General features: G+C 42.4%; 1 pseudogene; it reads right to left on the bottom strand.

Moving 5' to 3' along the window:
• Nucleotides 1–2,959: 2,959 nt before the first annotated feature.
• Nucleotides 2,960–4,522, bottom strand: LOC102741721 (non-histone chromosomal protein HMG-14 pseudogene; annotated as a pseudogene).
• Between the last annotated feature and the right edge of the window lie 7,509 nt (nt 4,523–12,031).

Here is a 12,031-nt window from a genome sequence, read left to right as displayed (position 1 = left end):
ACATAAAAGTAAACTCATATAGTATTTGTCTTTCTCTGTCTGACTTATTTTGCTTAGCATAATGCCTTCAAGGTCCATCCATGCTGTTGTAAATGGTAAGATTTCTTCATTTTTTTATGGCTAAATAATATTCCTGTGTGTGTGTGTGTACACATATATATATATATCACAACTTTTTTTTTTTTTTAAGATTTTATTTATTCATTTGAGACAGAGAGATACAAAGAGAGAGCATGAACAGGGGGATAGGCAGAGGCAGAGGGAGAGGGAGAAGCAGACTACCCACTGAGCTGGGAGCCCAACGTGGGACTCGATCCCAGGACCCTGGGATCATGACCTGAGCTGAAGGCAGACGCTTAACCATCTGAGCCACCCAGGCGCCCCTATATATCACAACTTCTTTATCCTTTCATCCATCAGTGGACACTTAGGTTGTGTCTATGTATGGGCTATTGGAAATAATGTTGCTATGAACATGGGGTGCAGATATCTTTTCAAGTTAGTGATTTCATTTCCTTTGGATATAGTCCCGGAAGTGGAATTGTGAGAGTATATGATAGATCTATTTTTAAGTTTCTGAAGATCCTCCATACTGTTTACCATGGTGGCTACACCAATTTATAATCTCATCAACAGTTCACAAGTGTTCCCTTTTCTCCACGTACAAGCTAGTATTTGTTACCTCTTGCCTTTTTGATGAAGTTAAATTTTTTCCACCTTTTTTTCTTTGTGTTTCAGTTGGATAATTTCTATTGACCTATCTATAAGGTAGATATTGGTTAATTATTTTCTCAGCTGTGTCAAGTTTACTTATGAACCTGAAGAAGGAGCTGCTCATCTCTGATACCTTATTTTTTTATTTTCAGTATTTCTAATTGACTTTATCACTTCCATCTTTCTGCTGAAATTTCCCATCTGTTTATGGATGTTGTCCACCTTTTTTATTACATTCCTTAACATATTACTTCTAGCCATTTTATTTTTTATTTTTATTTTTTTAAAGATTTTATTTTAAAGTAGTCTCTACACCCAACGAGGGGCTCAAACTTACAACCCTGAGATCAAGAATCACATGCTGTACTGACTGAGCCAGCCAGGAGCCCCGCTTCTAGCCATTTTAAAGTCCCATTTGAATAGATCTAACACCTATATCATCTCTGAGTCTGACTGTCAGTTACTTTGATCTTCACAGGGCGTTGTCACCATTGTTGTCTTTGTTGTCGTCATCTTCTTTTTGTAAGTCATATAATTTTTTTCTTTTTAAATAAGCTCTACACCCAACATGGCTTAAACTCACAACCCTGAGATCAGGAGTTTCATGCTCTACTAACTGGGCCAGCCAGGCACCCCATCATATAATTTTTGACTGAATGCCAGATATCTTGTGCAAAACAGGGGAGATTAGGCAAATAGCCTTTATGCCTAGAAAGGGACACATGTCTTCTCAGGCAGTTTAACATGGTAGATGGAGTCATTCTAGTTAAAATGAGGCAGATTTAGGTTTTGCTCTTTTAGTGTACCATAAGCTTCAAATTCCTCCTATGATGCCTTGTACTTAGGGTAGGGCCTGGAATACTGGAGGCTTTTCTCAATGTTTGTTTTCCACTTTCAGCTCTCAACCTTCCCTATATACATTATAGGCACCACAGAGGTGGTCTCTCCATATTCTTGCCCCTCTGCCAGTGGTGGACTGCTGCTACTTATGTTTTTTGCCGGGGTGCTGGTGAGAAGGTGCAGTCGTTCTCTCTTGTCCTTTTCATCCTCAGTCGTAGGTAGTTTATATGTCTGAGCCTTGGAGGATGAGATTTTTCTTACTGCCTCAACTCCCAATCACACTCTGCTTTGTGTCTATGGCAGGTCTTGTGTGGGAAAGATTTTCCTGCCCTTCCTTTAGTCTCAGGAAACCTCTGAAAGTATGGGTATAGAATTCTGCGCTGAGGTCTGTTTCTTTTCCTTCCCTGTGGGGTAGGTTTATTTCTTCTTCTTCTTCTTCTTCTTCTTCTTCTTCTTCTTCTTCTTCTTCTTCTTCTTTCTTCTTCTTCTTCTTCTTCTTCTTCTTCTTCTTCTTCTTCTTCTTCTTCTTCTCCTTCTCCTTCTCTTCTCCTTCTTCTTCTTCTTCTTCTTCTTCTTTCTTCCTCTTCCTCCTCTTCTTCTCCTCCTTCTTCTTCTTTTCCTTCTTCTTTTTCTTCCTCTTCCTCCTCTTCCTCCTCTTCTCCTTCTCCTTCTTCTCCTTCTTCTCCTCCTTCTCCTTCTTCTTCTCCTTCTTCTTCTTCCTCCTCTTCCTCCTCTTCTCCTTCTCCTCCTTCTCCTCCTCCTTCTTCTTTTTCTTCTTCTTCTTCCTCTTCCTCCTCCTCCTCCTCCCCCTCCCCCTCCTCCTCCTTCTTCCTTCCCCTGGCAACAGTGGGTCTTTACCTGTGCAACAATCAGGGCAACAGTATTTACTGCTTCTCCCCAGAGTCTTAAACCTTTTGAAAAAAGTTTGGGCAGCTAGGGCCTTTCCTATGGGATAGATAATACTACCGTCTATGTCTATACTACTATGGGAGGCTCTTTTCAGTCTCATTCTGTATCCAGTCTTTCTTATGAGCACTTGATAAAGGCCATGGAAGAGAACCTGTAAATAAGTACAAGCTTCCGTGTGGCACACAGAGATTCTTTGTTGTTATTCTAGCCCACACTAGACCTTTAGTGATTCATTAAAATCTTAGCTATGTTCTTACTTGCTTCTATGATGGCCCAAATACCTTCCATGTTCTGGCACAGCTGAGACAACTCAACACACAGTTTCTTCTCAAAAGGAACTGTGCCTCCTTGGATTTTAGGCTACTTAGTTAACTGGCAACCTCTGCTCAGCTCTCAGATACAACTTTTTGGTTCAAGAAAAGTTACGATTTTGCAGTTTATCTGGCTTTTTTTACTATCAGGGAGGGAAAGATGCTCTTTCCAGTTTTTTTTTTTTTTTTAACGTCCTTAGTGGAAGTGGAGCTTCCTACATATTGTTTTGTATCATATTCCCTCTTCTCCACCGTGCCATTCAATTAGTATTGCAAACAGTTCCCTTGTCATGAAAATATTATTTTTAATGGCTGTGTATTGTTGCTTTATATTAATATAACCATTTTTTCAACCAAATTTAAATTATCGGGCATTGTAATAGACTTAACATTTGATTTTCCCAGCATCTTTACCCCAGTGCACTTCCTATAGCAGTGGACTCCTTTCTTTAGAGAACCCCCTCCTGTCCAATTCCATGTGTCTTTTTGGGGTTGCCAATCCCAGTAGTTCATCGTACTGGCCTCTGGGTGATAAGAATGACCCAGGTCCACCCCGTTGTATCTTGGCTACAGTGATTAATTCAGAGGTGAGCATGTGAGAGAAGGAGGGAGAAAATCCTTTTTTTTCTTTCTTAGTTGAGTTTTTATGGGTTGTTTTGAGGATCAGTACAGACATTTCAATTTGTACACAATTCTTAATGTACGCACCGAAAATCTAAAAATCACATAGTTGTGATTCTTTTCTAAAAGTTATTCCAGTGACCTTCCAGCTTAAAATTTGGAGGCAAATTTTCCTTAACAGTATATCAAGTACCAAGATCTTCAAATGCTGATACATTGTTACATTGTTAAGTTCCATTAATTCACAGTTTAATACCATATACACTACATGCTCAAATTCTCAATCTTGCACAGCACATTAACAGAGTTACTAGGAAAATTGGACTACTATGACCAAGATGCTACAGAGTGCCCAAGAATTCTGACCGGGAGAGCCAAGATCTACGAGTGGTTTACTTTAGGAAACAATTCTACCAAAAACAACATGGGAATAGAAGTAATTTAAAATATTCAAGACATAGTAAATGCACGGCTGACTCCAAATTGCCATTTAGCATGCTTGGTATTATAGGATATAAAAACTACCCCATCTATGGAATGTTGAACTGACCCCAAGACAATCAAAGCCTCCCACATTCAATATCCCACTATTTCCTGGTTGAACCAAAAAATAAACAACCAGCAAATGATTTCACCTCTTAAAAAAAGCATTTACATTTAAAAAATGGGATGAGGTGGGATTCCCTCCTTTTTAAAAATGTTTCTAGAGCTACTAAAAAACTTGCATTTACAAAATAGTTGATAAAAATATTCCTCTGGATTGTACAAGAAGGACGACAGGGACCACTGATAAGACATGGTTTATGGTATTAATCAGACTTGGCTTCTTTCTCTCTTGCTTCATCGGAGGCTGGACTCTCCTCATTTTTAGTTTCTCCGTTTTCTGCCGGTAAGTCTTCTTTCGTTTCTTGGTTAGCCGCTTCAGCCTGTTTTCCCTTTGCTCCCCTTTTCCCCTTCGTTTGCACTTTTTTGTTTGAAGATTTATCCTTTCCTGCCGCCTTTTTTGGCTTCATTTCCACTTTTGCAGGAGCAGGTTTAGCTGACAACCTCTCCGACCTCCTCTTGGGCTCCTCCTTCGCTGCCCCTTCCGAGGCGACCTTCCTCTTGGGCATCGTGGCGGCTGGGCGGGCGCGCGCCGGGTGCCTGCGGGCCCGGGGTGCGCCGAGAGCCTTCGCGAAGCTGGGCTTCCTGGCCGCTGCCGCTCCTCCCGCCGCTCGAGCTGCTGCGACCTGCCGTGGCGGCGGTGGGAGAGCCGGATGGAGAAAATCCTTTTTCAGAAATTTCTCTTGAGGGGCGCCTGGGTTACTCAGTCCGTTAAGCGTCTGCCTTCTGCTCAGGTCATGATCCCGGGGTCCTGGGATCGAGCCCCACATTGGGCTCCCTGCTCAGTGGGAAGCCTGCTTCTCCCTCTCCCACTCCCCCTGCTTGTGTTCCCTCTCTGGCTGTCTCTCTCTCTCTCTCTCAAATCAATAAATTTAAAAAAAAAAATTTCTCTTGACTTAGATGAGAAATTTCCGTCTCTTGGGATCATAGAGTTGTGGAAGGATTCCCAGCTCCTTCTTCACTACCTGAAGGAAATCCTGTGCACAGTGGGACTGAAAGAGTGGGGGAAGGGAGTCCTGACAGCATCAGTGCCTAATTTCAGGCCATAACGTTTCCAGTTTCTCTAGTTCCTTTGGTTTTTCATGTCTGATCCACCCATTACCAAAAATTCTTTCTTGTTTAAGTTGGTTTGATTTGGGTTGTTCATTGCTCCAGAAAGTATCCTCACTAATTTATACCCCAGGTAGCATTCAAGTCTCGCCGTCATAAAGAATACAGTGAAGAAACTTAGGGTTGATACATCTTTTGCATACATGCATGCTCTCTGTCCTCGTTAAGAAACATTTCCAATATAGGAGGTGCTGGGTCATAGAAATCTGAAAGGGTTTTGATGTGTGTGAAATTGCCTTCAGAAAGGTTGTCCATTTATACTTTTATAAGAAGTGTATATGTCCCTATTTCCACATAGTCACAAGAATATTGAGTAGTATTAATTTTTTTAATTCCCAACTAGATAAAAGATATACTGCTTTTCTTTTCTTTTTTTAAAAATTTTATTTATTTATTTGACACAGAGAGAGAGAGAGATCACAAGTAGGCAGACAGGCCGGCAGAGGGAGAGGGAGAAGCAGGCTCCCCGCCGAGCATGGAGCCCGATGAGGCGCTCCATCCCAGGACGCTGGGATCATGACCTGAGCCGAAGGCAGACGCTTAACCAACTGAGCCACCCAGGTGCCCCGATATACTGCTTTTCTATTGATAACTGTTCCCATACTTGTGTTCCCAAGTATGTCTTAATAATAAAAAGAGAACAAAGATCAAATATGGATGGAAATTTGGAATGAAATCAGAAAAAAAGGGAGGAGTCCAAAATTTATTCTGAGAGCATTACCGCTGTGAATACTCAACCCTGGGTTTTCTCCCAGAATAGGTATTAAGGACTGACTGAGCCAGTATGAATGTTTCAGGGAGAAGTTAATTTGAGGAAGTATACAGAAGTCCTAGCCGGGGTTACCACCTTAGCCTGAGGCTCCAATAGGTGATTGGCTAGAGCATTAATCAAAGCGCCACACCCTGTGTGGTTTATATATATGTTATAGCAGGGACGCAGACTTCTGGTTCCTGCTCTTGAGGAATCTCACCCACAAGGATGTGGACTCAGCTCCTTCTAGGAATATTGACCCTATCACCAGCCATTGCAGAAAAATATCTCCCGTAAGTGCTTGGTGTCAGAGTTGATTTAGGGCAGGTGGCTTCTTTGTCTATTTTTCTCAAATGTAAATATGGGAGAGAAGAGATAACCTCTGATTTGTTTTAATTTCCTTCTCATCTGTTCCTTCTTTGGTTCCATTTCTCCTCTACCCAGAGAGAAAGGCAGAGGCACCGAAAGGAAGCTTTAAGAAAAAAAAGAAGGGGCGACTCCTCATACCCTGTTCTCTGTAATAGAATTAATTTCCTTCCTGGTACCCTAGATGTAGATTCTCAGTGATGGCCTCCTAATTGTGGTTAGTTTAAGGATGTACACAGCTTAAGGCTGAGTTATTTGTTACTCATCTGCTTCTCCATTATAGAAAATAAGGTTCATAAAGGCAGGGAATCAGTCTGTTTAATTCACTGCTATATGCTGAGTGCTTAGGAGAGGGCTTAATTTTTCACTGAATGAATGAATCATTACTGACCTGAAATCCTTTTGCTTCCTTAATAGAAACTATCTGGTGACAGTACCAGCCCAGCTTAACTTCCCCTCTACCCAGAAAGTTTGTTTGGATCTGCGCCCGGGGTCCCATGATGTAAAATTCACTATTACTCTGGAGACCAACAACAAGACCCAGAAGTTGCTAGAAACTTCTGAATCGAAGAAAAGACCCTTGCAGTGCATCTCCTTTCCGGTAAGCACAGATTCAACCCCAACTTTGCTCCCTTCCTTTTTTATCCTCCTTCCTAGGCACTTAGGCAATCTACTCTTGTCACAGTCTTCAAACCTGTCTCTCCTAAACCTAAACTCAACTCCTGGCCATAACGCATTCATAGTTTCCTTGACCTTGGATTTCTTCTTTTAGTTTTTGACTAACCTCTGAATGTGGTTTCCCTTCTTCTTCCTGGCAACTTGTTTTATGGCCCTACCCTTGCTACCCCCATCTAACTCAGTTGATTCCATTCCCCAATATCCTACTCCTCCACAGAGCTAGTTGCCTTCTCTTGTTCAGGTACCACCTCCTGCTGGTGGTACAGAAGAAGTGGCTACAATGTGGGTGTCGGCGACCGGAAGTAATATCAGCTTGGAGGAGAAGAAAAAGGTTCTAATTCAGAGGCAGGAGAATGGCATCTTTATACAAACTGACAAACCTATCTACAACCCAGGGCAGGAAGGTAAGAGACACACAGATGGGATTCGACAAAATACAGGGCAAACTACCGCAAATATTCAGAAAGAGGGGCTTTGTGGTTTGGTGGGAGGTCTATGGAACAAGGCAGGAGGGAGGAAGGGTCACAAGTTTTGAAGACACGCTGTGTTACATAAGCAGGAATAAGTGGGTGGAGTTGCTAGTATGTGTGTGTATCTGAAACAAAAGTACACATTTTTTCCTGGGATGGAATTTTGCAAGTTTAACTGGGCTGCTGTGGACCAGCTGCTTGTGTGTGAATAAAAGCATCAAGGGCATTCGGCTTGAACCCCTGGTATTTGTACTTTGTGCCTTCTTCCTTAGAAGGGCATTCCGTTCTAATGTTTCCAAGTCAGGAGCTGTGAAGAGAAACCCTTTGGGTGCTTTGATCTCTCTCCCAGACTTAGTTTTTTTTTTTTTTTTTTGTAAAGTAAAACCTGATGGAATTTTGCTGACTCAGAAGTATGTGTGGGGAAGTAGAAAGGGTGGAAGAAAGACTCAGCGAGGGGAAAATCCCCTTTGACAATGCCTCCTGTTCTGTTCTAGTGCACTTCTGCATTGTCACCCTGAACAGCAGCTTTGTTCCAGTGAGTGACAAGGTGAGAATTTAGTTGGGAAGAGGGAAGGGAAGAGGAGTAGGGCAGACTGAGAGAGAGTAGGCAAAAGGAGAAGAGATTCTTTCTAAAAGTGTGATGAGTGAAGTCCTCTGAGATGCAGAATGTTTGTGCTAGCCTCAGAGTGTAAGTCTAAACCCTCCTTGTCCCATCTCCTAAAAACAGGCAGCATGCCCGGTTCTCAAGTGGATAGCTGAGGACATCCATTAGGTTAACATTCCTGAGAAATGCTCATATTAAAAGGGTTTTTAAAGGGCACCTGGGTGACTCAGTCGGTTAAGTGTCTGCCTTTGGCTCCCGTCATGATCCCAGGGTTCTGGAATTGAGCCCCGTGTCGGGCTCCCTGCTCAGGAGGGAGTCTGCTTCTCCCTCTCCCACTCCCCGCTGCTTGCGTTCCCTCTCTCGCTGTGTCCTCTCTGTCAAATAAATAGAATCTTAAAAAAAAAAAAGACTACATTACGTGCCAAAGGTAAAAAGGTGGTAACATTTGGCGATTACTTAAATGCTCCTTGAACAGCTCAATCCCTGGAATCCTAAGCCTTATGATACGTTTGATCTCAATTTAGGGCTTGTGTCGTTTTTACGTTTCTGAAACACTTACCTCTCGGTGATCCCTGTTGCTTTCTTTCTCCTTCAGTCACAGCCCAGGATACATGCTGTGTCATGAAGCTTTTATTTATTTTTATTTTATTTTATTATTATTTTTTAAAGATTTTATTTATTTATTTGAGAGAGCGAGCACATGAGAGGGGGGAGGGTCCGAGGGAGAAGCAGGCTCCCTGCCGAGCAGGGAGCCCGATGCGGGACTCGATGCGGGACTCTATGCGGGACTCGATGCGGGACTCGATCCAGGGACTCCAGGATCATGACCTGAGCCGAAGGCAGTCGCTTAACCAACTGAGCCACCCAGGCGCCCTGTCATGAAGCTTTTTAAGATAATGATAGGGCAAGCGTTATTTTTATTTCCCTCTCCATGTTCTCAGAGCTTGTTTCCTTTCCCTATACAGACAGTGAAGCGATCAGCTTATTGATTAGTAGCTTCCTACACCACTACTTTCTTCCCCAATTTAGAATTCTTTTCAGTTTCTCCTTCCTATCACCTGTACCTTTCTTCATCAATCTGGTTTAATATTGCCGACTTTCTCAACAGACTCCTTTTTTTTTTTTTTAATTTTATTTATTTATTCATGAGAGACAGAGAGAGAGAGAGGCAGAGGGAGAAGCGGGCTCCCAAGGAGCAGGGAGCCCGATGCGGGACTCGATCCCAGGACCCTGAGATCATGACCTGAGCCGAAGGCAGACGCTTAACCATCTGAGCCACCCAGGCGCCCCTCAACAGACTCTTAATCCCAGAGCTGAAAGGAGGAAGTGCTAGGGGAGAGCGTGACCACCACAGCCAAGCATTAGTTCAGACTCTATCGCTCCCTGAAGGTGGATCTCAGTAGCCACCCTTGTTACACTATCCTCTGCTCAGATTAGACCCCATTACTGAGAGTTGTTCAGATTTCCATCCTTATTCTCTATTTCTGTTGTAAAATTACTCCTCCTCTTCACACCGTCTCTTTAGCCATCCCCCCACTCCAAGTTCCAACTTGAAACACTGAAAATTTGAAACTCCAGTTTGAAACACTGAGATAAACGGAAGGAATTTTACTAAGAAACTGAGGGACAAAAATTGTGAGGTTACAGAGCACAATATTTTATCCTTAGGCAACTGAAGTATACTTGACATTAACTGAGCCTCTCTGGGTTGGTTGCTACAACCATTATTCAGAAATCTCAGCCTGCTTCCGGTTGGAAATGCTATCTTCCTAGCATTGTTGAACACTTGGTTTTTTCTGGAGCCTACTTCTGGATAATTGGTGTCCTCCCTGCTTCTTGACTCTCTGTGTGAGAAAAGTACTTTGTCATCTGAGACGTGTTCTTTTTCTGTACTTTTTAGCAATCCATAGTCGTCTCATTTTTGTCTCCTTATTGTCTGTATAGCTCTGGTTTGTAAAAAATCCTGTCTCCCCCTTGATCCTGAGGGAGAGCAGGATGTGCCATCCCAAAATGGGCCACTTTGCCATGTGGATTATTTTGAGCTGAAGGCAGTGAAGAGCCAAAATACTCAGAAAAAATATTTTACCTCTCCTTTAACTGACTAAAAGAACTTATACAGTAGGGGAGCCACTGGGTAGCTCAGTCAGTGGAACGTCTGACTCTTGATTTTGGCTCAGGTCAGATCTCAGGGTCGTGAAATCGAGCCCTACGTTGGGTTCCATGCTCAGCATGGAGTCTGCTTGAGATTCTTTCTTTCCCCCTCCCCCTGCTCATGCTCTCCGTCTCTCTCTAAAATAAATAAATAAAATCTTAAAAAAAAAAGAACTTATATGGGGGCATGACCCAGTTACCAGATACAACTTTTTTATCTAAAAGATTTATCTGCATGGTAGGGCAAACGTTTGATTACCAACCATCTGCTCTTCTGATCTTCCTGTGAATTGTCCTATTTCCCACTGAAGCCCCAAGCCCCTATTTCTCATTCCTTAGCTCAATTGCCTGGCTGCCTTTGAGTCTCATTGTCTTTGCAGGGCTCCCAAATGTATGTAATTAAAATTTTCTCCTGTTAATCCATCTTATGTCAATTTAATTATTAGACCAGCCAAAAAACCTAGAAGGGAAGAAGGGAAAATTTTCTGTTCCTATAATCCTTATCTCTCATTTTTTGGCTTTTCTGAAGAATTGCCATTATCCTGGATATCAAGGTTGATAGTTGTATTTAGTGACGCTCTGCTTGTCTTCACTGGTTGACATCATGTGGTACTTGGTTGAAGAATCAAAGGCAAGCACCATCTTGATTTCATTCCCTTTTCCTTCCAAGTGAGATCCAATTCTTGTACCCTCTCTGAGTCCCCTATATTTAAATTCCAGCTTTCAATCCCATTTAGTTTTTAAGTGTATATAATACTAACTGGAATGCCCCGAGTTCAGTAAGTGTACAGTCTCTCATCAGAGTCTTAATTATATTAACATTTTAGACATTCTCCCTCTTTGTCTTAGATTTATTTGAGAGAGAGAGGTGGCAGGGGCAGAGGGAGAAGGAGCGAGAATCTGAAGCCAACTCTGCAATGAGCGTAGAGTCTGATTCGAGGCTTGGTCTCATGACACCGAGATCCTGACCTGAACCGAAACTAAGAGTTAATGCCTTAACCAACTGCACCACCCAGACGCCCCTAACATTTTAGACATTCTAATTACCAGTTTCCTTAGCTATGATTTTGTACAATTCTAACGATTACAATTTGAAAAAATCAAAAGATCTTATACAAACAACACAATAAAAAGATGATTTTCTCAAAGATTATCTGCAGCAGTCATTTTGTTCTCAACTTTTTATTACAAGAATTTTCAAGGATGCCTGGGTGGCTCAGTTAAGCGTCTGCCTTCGGCTCAGGTCATGATCCCAGGATCCTGGGATCGAGTCCCGCATCGGGCTCCTGCTCAGCAGGGAGTCTGCTTCTCCCTCTGCCTGCCGCTCCCCCTGCTTGTGCTCTCTCTCTCTCAGACAAATAAATAATTTAAAAAAAAAGAATTTTCAAACATAACATTCATTATGTTTCATTTTGCCATACTCATTTTAATCGATATTTTTTTTTCTGAATCATTTAAAAGTAAGTTGCAGACATCTTAACATGTTACTAGTGAACACTTTAGCACGTATCTTTTTAAAAGTAGATCTTAGGGGCGCCTGGGTGGCTCAGTCGTTAAGCGTCTGCCTTCGGCTTGGGTCATGATCCCAGGGTCCTGGGATAGAGCCCCGCATCGGGCTCCCTGCTCAGCAGGAAGCCTGCTTCTCCCTCTCCCACTCCTGCCAACTGAGCCACCCAGGTGCCCCTAAGTTTTTTTATTATTTAATGTAAGTTCTATGCCCAACATGGGGCTTGGACTCACAACCTCGAGATCAAGAGTCCCATGCTCTACTGACTGAGCCAGCCAGGTGCCCCTGTCTTTTTTTCTAATTAGCAAGTAATTTTGGTGACACTTTGGCGCCTAGCCCAGTAACCTGTTCACCACTAACCTTTTTTTTTTTTTTAAAGATTTTATTTATTTATTT

This window comes from Leptonychotes weddellii, unplaced genomic scaffold (genome assembly GCF_054177405.1).
Source record: "Leptonychotes weddellii isolate Sample4059 unplaced genomic scaffold, ASM5417740v2 HiC_scaffold_4074, whole genome shotgun sequence".
Taxonomy (NCBI): domain Eukaryota; kingdom Metazoa; phylum Chordata; class Mammalia; order Carnivora; family Phocidae; genus Leptonychotes; species Leptonychotes weddellii.
This window is presented reverse-complemented; position numbering and strand designations above follow the sequence as displayed.